Raw genomic sequence first — 10,177 nt, 5'->3', positions numbered from 1 at the left:
ATATATATATATATATATATATATATATATATATATATATATATATACAAATAATGAATTCCACCAGAACCTTGAAGTCCCATGTACATAGCTACTAACAAAATGAGTACAATTCCTAAAAGTAGACAATAGAAAGACGACTGCCCTAAAAAGCAAGACAAGTCAATATATATAGATGGAGACATGTATATCACATAAATTCAAGTGCTCATCCCCGTCTTTGGATCAGATTGCCGCACTGTCGTTGTCAATGCTGGTGGCTGGTGATCGGACATACATCACAAAAATAGATGTAGAGTGTAGTATGAGTACCAAACAACAGGTACGCAGTAGTCATCGTAGGCTAACTGAGCAAGACAAGCAAAGTTAATATGAAATACAAGAATTAAAACACTATCAGAAATAGGAACAAGAATTTTAACTAGTACGCACACGAGTGTACTAATACACAAAGAAAAACAAAATAACTAACTAAATCCATCCGGGCTCTCATAAACCCGATGGTTACACTCGTGAACATGCTAAAAGTAAAACCCAAGCAGACTCTCATAAGAGTGACATGACAAGTAAGATTTTATAATGGAATAAGAGAACCCGAAGAAGTTTCCAAGATTTTCACAAACTTTTGCGGACTCAACCTGAACCAATCCATATGCATGAAGGTAATCCAACACTGATAGGGGTTAAGGACTTGAACTGAATTAAAGATGGAATTTAATGACATAAACAGAGATACAGAGTAACCAAGGATTTGAACAAGGGCTAAGGATAATTGTGGAATTGAACCATGTATAAATATGACCAAGAACTTGAACCCGAGTTAAGAGTAGCCATGGACTTGAACCAAACTCTAAGGAGCGGTGGACTTGAACCACAATTGAAAATTGAAGTGGACATGAACCACGTACGGTGAAGTGAATTGGGAGAGTTAAACCACAAATAGTTGCAAATCATCTAGAAATAGGATCGGGCGCCAACCAAGCATCACAAGGAGTACCCCCAAGTGAGTGTTATCAGTAGATCACTCCAGTCCAAACCATGTCCAACCAGAATTGACGAGTAGATTCCACACCAAGAATCAGAGACACTGGAACAGATAAAAATAGAGGATTTATGGATATATGGTTCAAAGAGTGGTGTTACTACCTATCTAAGGCCAAACTATTAGACTCAGGTCTTTTACATCAGTCTACAAGGAGCTAAGTCGTCCGAAACGACATCGAGAAGATTACAAGGCCTAATGGCTCCAAAATAACTCAAGTCTATGGCAATCACTAGACTAAGATTGGACTAAGGCTAGACATGCTCCAACAGTTTACACACCACACCACAAGGAGAGGATGATAACAAATACAATTGACATGCTTCAATCACCCGGAATACCTAAAAAAGTATCCTAAGGCTTAGATTCTAGGAATTTAACATGATTAACAACCAATTCAGCGCCAAATACAAAGAAATCAACATACAATTGCTTAATCATGCTTTGTCGAAGGAGAGGGAAATCGTAGCCTACCTGTTGGCTGATCATGCACACTCCAAATCATATTGCAATAGCTTTCCCCTTCTGTACACCTCGAAACGCTGCCACGCTATCGAAAATAGTTACACAATTTCAATACGGTTTTTTTGACATCAAAATTGCATTTGTTGAAGATGGATCCAAAATCAGGTCCAAAATGGGATTGTGGGACCTTCACAAGGAATCCAAAAATCAACTTAGTGAAAAGGTTCATTTTGCCTACCCAAACTTGTATCTCAAAACATAATACATTCAGGGCTCAAAAAATCCCGGAATCATCACATGCATTTGAATCGCCATCAAAGCTAAAAAAGGAGAGAAGACAATAACTAAAGCTTAAAAATGACCTCTAACGGAGTCCCCCCAACAATTTCGAGCACTATAATGCATAGATATGCCAATTTAGAGTAACCTAACTTTGAATAACAAAAAATGGATCTAAAATAAGAGAGAAATCACATTTAGAAGATGAGAGCTGAATGCTGATTTTTGACTTCAAATAATGGCAGATCTAGTCGCTAAAAAAAATGACATCTCATCGCTTAAAAAGGCATTTACTGGTCGCTAAAAGCCTGCACTAGATATCATATTTTTTCCATTTCTTTTCAAAGTCTCCAAACTGACCCTCAAGATTCATTCGGACCCACTAAAAATAAACTAGATATGCTACCCTGCTAAATTCAACATTCTGGACTCAATGAAAACTTCAGATTTCTGTAAAAAGATTGCTATGAAAGAAATACCGCTCGTGACCCTTTAGGCGTAAAACTCATATTTTTATCTAAACACCCAAATATAAAAAAGAAGTTATCAAGACCCAAATAAGGGTCCTAGTAGACAAATTCAAAATTTCGGAGCTAATGTCGCTGACAAAATTCTCATACGACAACTAATTCTCTGAATGTTGACCAAAGTAAACTCTAGGACTTTAAGATTTATAACATCTCGTCTAAGTGCTCAATCTCACACCGAGAGCCTTATGACCCGAACCAAAGGTCCTTCTAGACCAAACTCAACGTTCATAGCTAATCGCGCTGACGAAATTTCAATCAGAGCATGTTTACCAAGAATGTTGAACAAGGTCAAACTTCAGCCAAATTTTAAAAGCTAAAATGCGTAATGGCACAAACTCACATAGAAAGCCTCAGAATTTGAGACGACCATGTCACTATCCTACAATGGGCATTACGGAGCTGATGGAACCATCAAATTTCCATTCTGAGGTTGTTTACCTAAAGTTTTGACTTAAATCAACTATTCAAGTTTTAAAAGCTCCAAAATAGGGGAACAAACATAAAACCTTAATGAATGACCAGGCTCTGAGTATTTGGCTCTAGCTAGTCATAAATGACTTAGCATTGCTATAGGAATGCTCTAAACGATGAAAAGAAGGCATTGAGATTAAAATGTCGTGAAGGGTCATTACAATCTTACTTGACATAAAATTTAATAATGATTGGGGACTCTATGAACTTTTAGCCTTAAATATCTCATAATATTATTCATTATTATTAGGTCAGACTAATGTAAAGTTAAATGTTGATTTGAAAAGTCAACCTTGGCAAAATGATTAAAATCTAGGGCTAAGACCATAAATACATTTTACTCAATATAAGAATTTACAAATATTAATCTAAATCAAAAGTATATATTGATAGTTTCCCCCTTGAAAAAACTCTAAGGCTTTAAATTCACAATAATATCTTGTATACTAACTGTCAAGCCCAGAGCCTACACCCTAGACGTGGCCGGCACCCAATGACCATTGGTGGCTAGAGCGGACCCTTGAGCTGACTTACTTAATTCAAGGAAGACTTAACTTAACTTATTGTAAATTTGGGAACATTCTCATGCGAAATACTTTAATAATAGTCTTGGAAAAAATTACACTTAAGTCTCAAAACATTATATATATATATATATATATATATATATTAATCATATTGCTACTTTTAAATAATTACATATATTACTACTAATTAATGATTTCATATCATATAATCATATATTAATGAATATACAATCATATATACAAATCCCTTAAAAGTAGACTTGATTAGTTATCACTACATTTAAATATCCTCAATTAACGTTGCAATTTCAATTAACTATCTTTCTCACATCTACTTCACTTCTCCCACCCACGTGTCCTTCACCACTAGTATATCTCTTCCTTCATCCTCTCCAACACAATTTCTCCATTAAAGCTCTCAAAATCAAATTTAAAAATAACAACACTATATTTAGAGGTTTTTTAAACCATTCAACTATTATTTAAGGTTATGTATCTACATTGAGTTTTATTTTTTTTACTTTTGATTTCAAAAGTTATACAAATCTATTAGTTACTTGATCCTATTTTACAACGATTGTCATCAAAAATTCTATTGTTAGGAGATACGGTCAAACTATGTATTTGATAAAGTGTACATGTATTTGACAAAAGATATTCATGTATTTGGTTAAAAATATGCATATTTTAGTTAAATTATAGGGAAACTTACATAAATGTGCTATAATAATAAAATATTTACCATTTATAGCAACAATATTTTTTTTTCACTTGATCGCTTTTAATTCATTTATAATACAATTTTAATACATATTACAAAGAACANTATATATATATATATATATATATATATGTAAATAAAGAGAGACCCAAAACTGACCGTCTAACTATTTATTCGTCTATGAAGCCTCTACAAATACTAAGTTGAATGTTGGCACAAACCCCACAACATTCTATAAAGGAAACACGGAAAGCAATTAAAGAGTCCTCCGGAATGCACGAAGGCTCACCACTGACTCTGAATGCTCAAGCTTGATCAATAAGGCGGTGGATGTTGATCCTAGTTACCTGCATTTGCATCATAAGAGATGCAGGACAACTGACATGAGTACATTGAATGTACGAGTATGTGAGTAGGAATGCTAAACAACAACTAGTAAGCTTTTGAAAGGATTAAGAATGAATTTACGTTGGCTTTGCTCAACTCATGAAGTCATAACTCCATATAAGCAGTAAAGACGCATGCAATATATATAAATCTTGTAAAACAGTGCAAACACTAAGTTCATTAAAGGAAATGCAATAATAAACTCAACTTTCATTTTATATGAAAGTAATATAGTTTTTGTGGGATATTCTCTAATCGGCAACTATGACTATGAGCCTAAGCGATGGTACAACATCTTATCACATTGCAAGAGGACCGCCCAATACCTTACCGTTGGTATAGAACCTGAACTACTAAGTGGATCCACTAGTCTATGCTAAGAAGCACTAAGGAAGCATCTAAAAAGTATGATCCTTTATCTGTCCATGTTGGCTACATGGTTTATGGAGACTTGAGTTGATATGAACTCGCGTCCTCATATCAGTGGTCAATACTACTCCCAAAATACTTAGCTTTTATGTTCTTAAAAAAACTTCTTCTATGGTTTGAGGTAATTGCTCAAACTTAACTTTAAAATCTCTCTTGGAAATCATACTTCCCCTTTTTAAAACTAGCCAAAGGCTCTATGGAAGTCTAGATTCCTTTCTTGCTCAAAATGTGAAAACATTTATACTCGTAGGGACGACTTAGTTCCCTTATAGCTTTTAAGAAATAAACTCACTCTTTGCTGTTTGCTTTACTTGAAACTTAACACTTACGGAATACTAGTTCCCTTATAGCTTTTGAGACTTAGACTCAACTCATTACTCATTGCTAAACTTGTTTCTTGAGTCTCAAAACAAAGTAAAATTTTTTGTTTAAGAGTCTTGAAAACTCTAATAACTCACTTTGACTTTCTTCTTAACTTTTAAATTTGACTCTTAAGTTCTTTGACTTTGATCTTAACTTTCCTTGAATTGGAATATGGTTTTAAGGACCAAGATCTCATGTTTATGGATAATTTCATGATGTTTAGATTTACTTTAGAGTGTTGGAATTAACTAGGAATTATAGGTACATCACTTAGGAACTAGTACGAAAAGATAGGGAAAAATGAGATATCCAGGTAACCCTGGCGCTCTGAAAGGCGCGGGGCGCCAGATCCTGAAGGACAGAGACTGTCCTGAGAGGCTATGGCTGGCGTGGCGGGCCAAGATCTGTCAGACAGAGGCTGCCCTGCGAGCTCTGGCAAGCGCGGTACCCCAGGGCTTGGCAAACGAGATTTCTGATTTTTCTTCTCCCATTTTCAATTCTAAACCTTCTAAACTCCCATGGATCTCATCCTAAACACTTAGGATCACTAAAATTCTCAATACACAACATTTCAGACTCGTAAAACAGATTGAAAACACGAATCAAACAACCAAAGGTATACAACAACTCAACCAACAAGTAGTAATATGCTTACACATAGTCTCATAATGTTCTAAGAAGAGACTTTAGTACCTTGATCTGCATTCTCCCCAGATTCAAAGAGATGTGGATACCCCTTCTTCATATCCTTCTCAGTTTTCCAAGTTTCTTCTTCAACAAATGTATTTCTCCAAAGGACTTTGACTGATGCAACTTCCTTTGTTCTTAACTTGCGAAGTAGAAGATCCAAAATTTGGACCGAAATCTCTTAATATGTTAAGCTATTCTTAATCTCAACAGTATCATTTGGTACAATCAATGAAGGATCATCCATACACTTCTTAAACATGGATACATGAAATATCGGATGAACCTTTGCTAATTCCGGTGGTAGCTCTAACTCATAAGATACATTTCCCACTCTCTTGGATATTCTATAAGGTCCAATATACTAAGTACTATGTTTTACCTTCTTAGCAAACCTCATAATCCCCTTCATGGGTGAAACTTTAACATATACCCAATCGTCCACCTCAAGCTCTAATGACCTTCTCCTAACATCTGTATAGGACTTTTAGTGACTCTGTGTCGTCTTCAACCTCTACTGAATAACTTTAAATTTCTCCATGGCTTGGTGAAATAAATCTGGTCCTATTAACCCTGCTTCACCAACTTCGAACCACCCAATATGAGATCTCCATCTTCTCCCACAAAGAGCCTCATATGGAGCCATTTGGATGCTCGAATGGTAACTGTTGTTGTAACCAAACTCGATGAGAGGTATGTGATTATCTCAATTCCGTTTGAAGTTGATCACACAAGCTCTCAACATATCTTCTAAGGTCTGGATAATACGCTTTGCTTGTCCATCTGTCTAAGGACAAAAACAAATGCTTAATTTCACCTTTGAACCCAAACCTTTTTGGAAAAGTTTCCAGAATTGTGTAGTAAATTATGCACCTCTATATGAAATAATGGATATTGGAACTCAATTAATTCTCATCACCTCTTGAACGTACAACTTATCATAATCCTCGACCGGATGGGTAGTCTTACCTGCAAGAATAGGCTGACTTTGTCATTCTATCGACAATCACCCAAATAGAATCACGTTGCCTGCGAGATCTTGGCAAGCCTGTGATAAATTCTATATTAATCATCTCCCACTATACTTCCGAAAGTTCTATAGTCTGAGCCAATCCTCTAGGCCTTTGGTGTTCTAGTTTCACTTTTTGGCAATTTGGGCACTTGGAAAACACTCAGCAATAACTTTCTTCATGCCCTCCCACCAATATACCTCTCCCAAATCGCGATACATCTTGGTGGAACCCGGACGAATGGAATACCTTAAGCTATGAGCCTCCTTCAAGATTCTCCCTTGGATTCTATACACCCTAGGTACACACAACCTACCTTGATACTTTAGCACACCATCTCCCCCTTGTTCAAAACATAAAACTCTTTGTTTATGAACATTTGCCTACAACATGGGCGGTACTCCCATGGATAACCTACTTAAGGCATTAACAACTACATTAACCTTACCTGGGTGGTAAAGAATACTCATGTCATAATCCTTGAGTAATTCTAACTACTTCCTCTATGTGAGATTTAGCTCAAAATGAGCGAACACATATTGGAGGCTCTTGTGATCAGTGAATATGTCAACATAAACACCACACTAGTAGTGATGACATATCTTCAAGGAAAACACTACTACAACCAATTCTAAGTCATGAGTCGGATAGCTTCTTATGAACCTTCAACTGTCTGGACGCATAAGCTATAACCTTGCCATTTTGCATTAACACACATCCTAAACCAAATCTCCATACATCACAGTACACCATAAAACATTGAGTACCCTTTGGTAAGGTCAAAATCAGAGCGATAGTTAATCTCTTTTTCAATTCCTGAAAGCTTTTCTCAAAAGCTTTAGACCATTGGAACTTGACTGTCTTCTGAGATAGATTGGTCAAAGAAGATGAGATAGTGAAAATCCTTTGACAAATCTCCTATAATAGCCAACCAAACACAAGAAACTCCTTATATTTGTTGGAGATGTGGGTCTAGGCCAACTCTGAACTGCTTCTATCTTTTGGGTATCAACTCTAATCCCATCAGCAAAAATGATGTGGCCCAAGGATGCCACTGACTTAAGCCAAAACTCACACTTGGAGAACTTGGCATGTAGCTCCTTATCTTTCAAAGTTTGCAGAACAATCCTGAGGTGACTAGCATTTCAACTGGTGGTGGCCTGATATGAGATCAATTTTTGAGAAGCAAGAAACACCTTGAAGCTGGTCGAGAAGATCATCTATCCATGGAAGAGGATATTTATTCTTGATGGTCACCTTATTCAATTGGCGGTAGTCTATACACATCCTGAGGGAACCATCATTTTTCCTTACAAACAATACGGGAGCGCCCCAAGGTGAGACACTTGGTCGAATGAAGACTTTATATAACAAATATTTCAATTGGTTTTTCATCTCTTTTAACTCTACTGGTGCCGTTCTGTATGGCGGAATAGAGATAGGATGAGTATCTGGAATGACGTCTATGCCGAAGTCTATCTCTCTTTCAGGATGGACTCCGGGTAGATCATCAGGAAAGACTTCTGGAAACTCTTTTAATATAGAAACTAACTGAAGGGAAGGTACCCCAGTACTTGAGTCATTAAATCGAACTAAGTGATAAATACACTCCTTTGAAACTAACTTTCTCGCCTTAAGGTACAAAATGAAAGGACCCTTAGGCATTGCCGAACTACTACTCCACTCAGTGCTAAACTACTACTCCACTCTATGGATGACTCATTAGGAATTTGGAACTTGACAACTCGAGTACTACAATCTATTGATGCATAACACGCATGAATCCAGTCCATACCCAAAATGACATCAAAATCTTCCATGTCTTACTCTACTAGATCAACCATGGTGTTCTTATGATTGATGGAAATAGGACAATCATGATAGACTCTTTCCGCGAGAATAGACTCCCTAACAGGTGTAGAAATAGAAAAGGGCTCACAAAGTTTTTCAGGGAGAATCTCAAACTGATTTGCAACATAAGGAGTTACAAAATATAAACTTGCTTCTGGGTCTAACAAAGCGTAAAAAGCAAAAGTAAAGACTTTGATCATACCCGTGGCAACATCTAGATAGTTCTCTTGCTCTTGGCGGCTAGTGATTGCATAGAGATGGTTTGCCCCTCCGCCACTACCAAAAGTGGCTCCTCTAGGTACAGCCCTGTCTCGTGGAGCAACTGATGAACATTGGGCTCTATTGCCCGGATTTCCACCACCCTACTTATTCTTGGGACACTCTTTAATGTAGTGCCCCTCTTGACCGCATTTGAAACAACACTACTGGCCATCACGACACTTACTAGCGGGGTTTCTACCACACCTACCACATGCAGGAGCCCAACTACCTCTTTCTGCCACACTACCTTGGGACTAAGCTGGTATAGCCTTAAAGTTCTGCGAATTTTGCGCATCATACTCACCTCTATTTGTGGTCGCACGTGCATTAGAAGATGATGGTGCATTACCCTTTTGTTTTTGATATTATGGTCGACTTGAACAACCCTTTTATTGACCAGACTCATTCCCAGTCTGATTGCGACAGCACCCGGCCTTGGATCAAGGCTCTCACTCGCTCAAGACGTCGATGCGCCACCGGGTTGACCCCTTTCTTACCAGCATGGGGAGTGGCGATGGATGCCAAGATGAAGACTCCTCAGCGCCAATTAGGGGGTACAAGAGATAGTTGGATCGTAAGACTTTCTCTCACATCCCACTTATCTTTCTTGTTCCTGTAGTCTTCTCTATCCCTCAACTTCTCCTCTTCAACTTGTTGAACATAGACCATTAACCTTGAAATGTCCATGTCCCTAATCAACATTGTGCCCTTACCTTCTTTGCTTGAAGCATCACCCAAGCCAACAACAAACAAGCTTATTCTGCTTCTCATATCCTTAACCATATCCGAATCATAGTGAGACAGTTGGTTGAACTTTAACCCATACTCATGAACACTCAAGGAGTCCTTTTTCAAAGTAAGGAACTCCCATACCTTTGCTTCCTTCATCTCTCGGGGAAAGAAACGCCCCAAGAAATTTTCTTCAAAGAAAGCCCAACTCGGATGTGGTTCATCCTCACCTCTGCCCTCATCCACTGATCAAACCATGTCCTAGCCACATTCTTGAGTTGGTATGCAATCAGTTCGACTCTGTCAACACCAATAACATGCATCACATTGAATACCTGCTTCAACTCTTCCACAGAGTTTTTCGGATCCTCAGTGATTCTTGAACCAATGAAGCTTGGGGGATTCATCCTCTAGAATTCTCGAAT

The sequence above is a fragment of the Solanum pennellii genome, chromosome 7, assembly GCF_001406875.1.
Source record: "Solanum pennellii chromosome 7, SPENNV200".
Lineage (NCBI taxonomy): Eukaryota > Viridiplantae > Streptophyta > Magnoliopsida > Solanales > Solanaceae > Solanum > Solanum pennellii.
The sequence above is the reverse complement of the archived record's forward strand: the minus strand, read 5'-3'. Positions refer to the sequence as shown.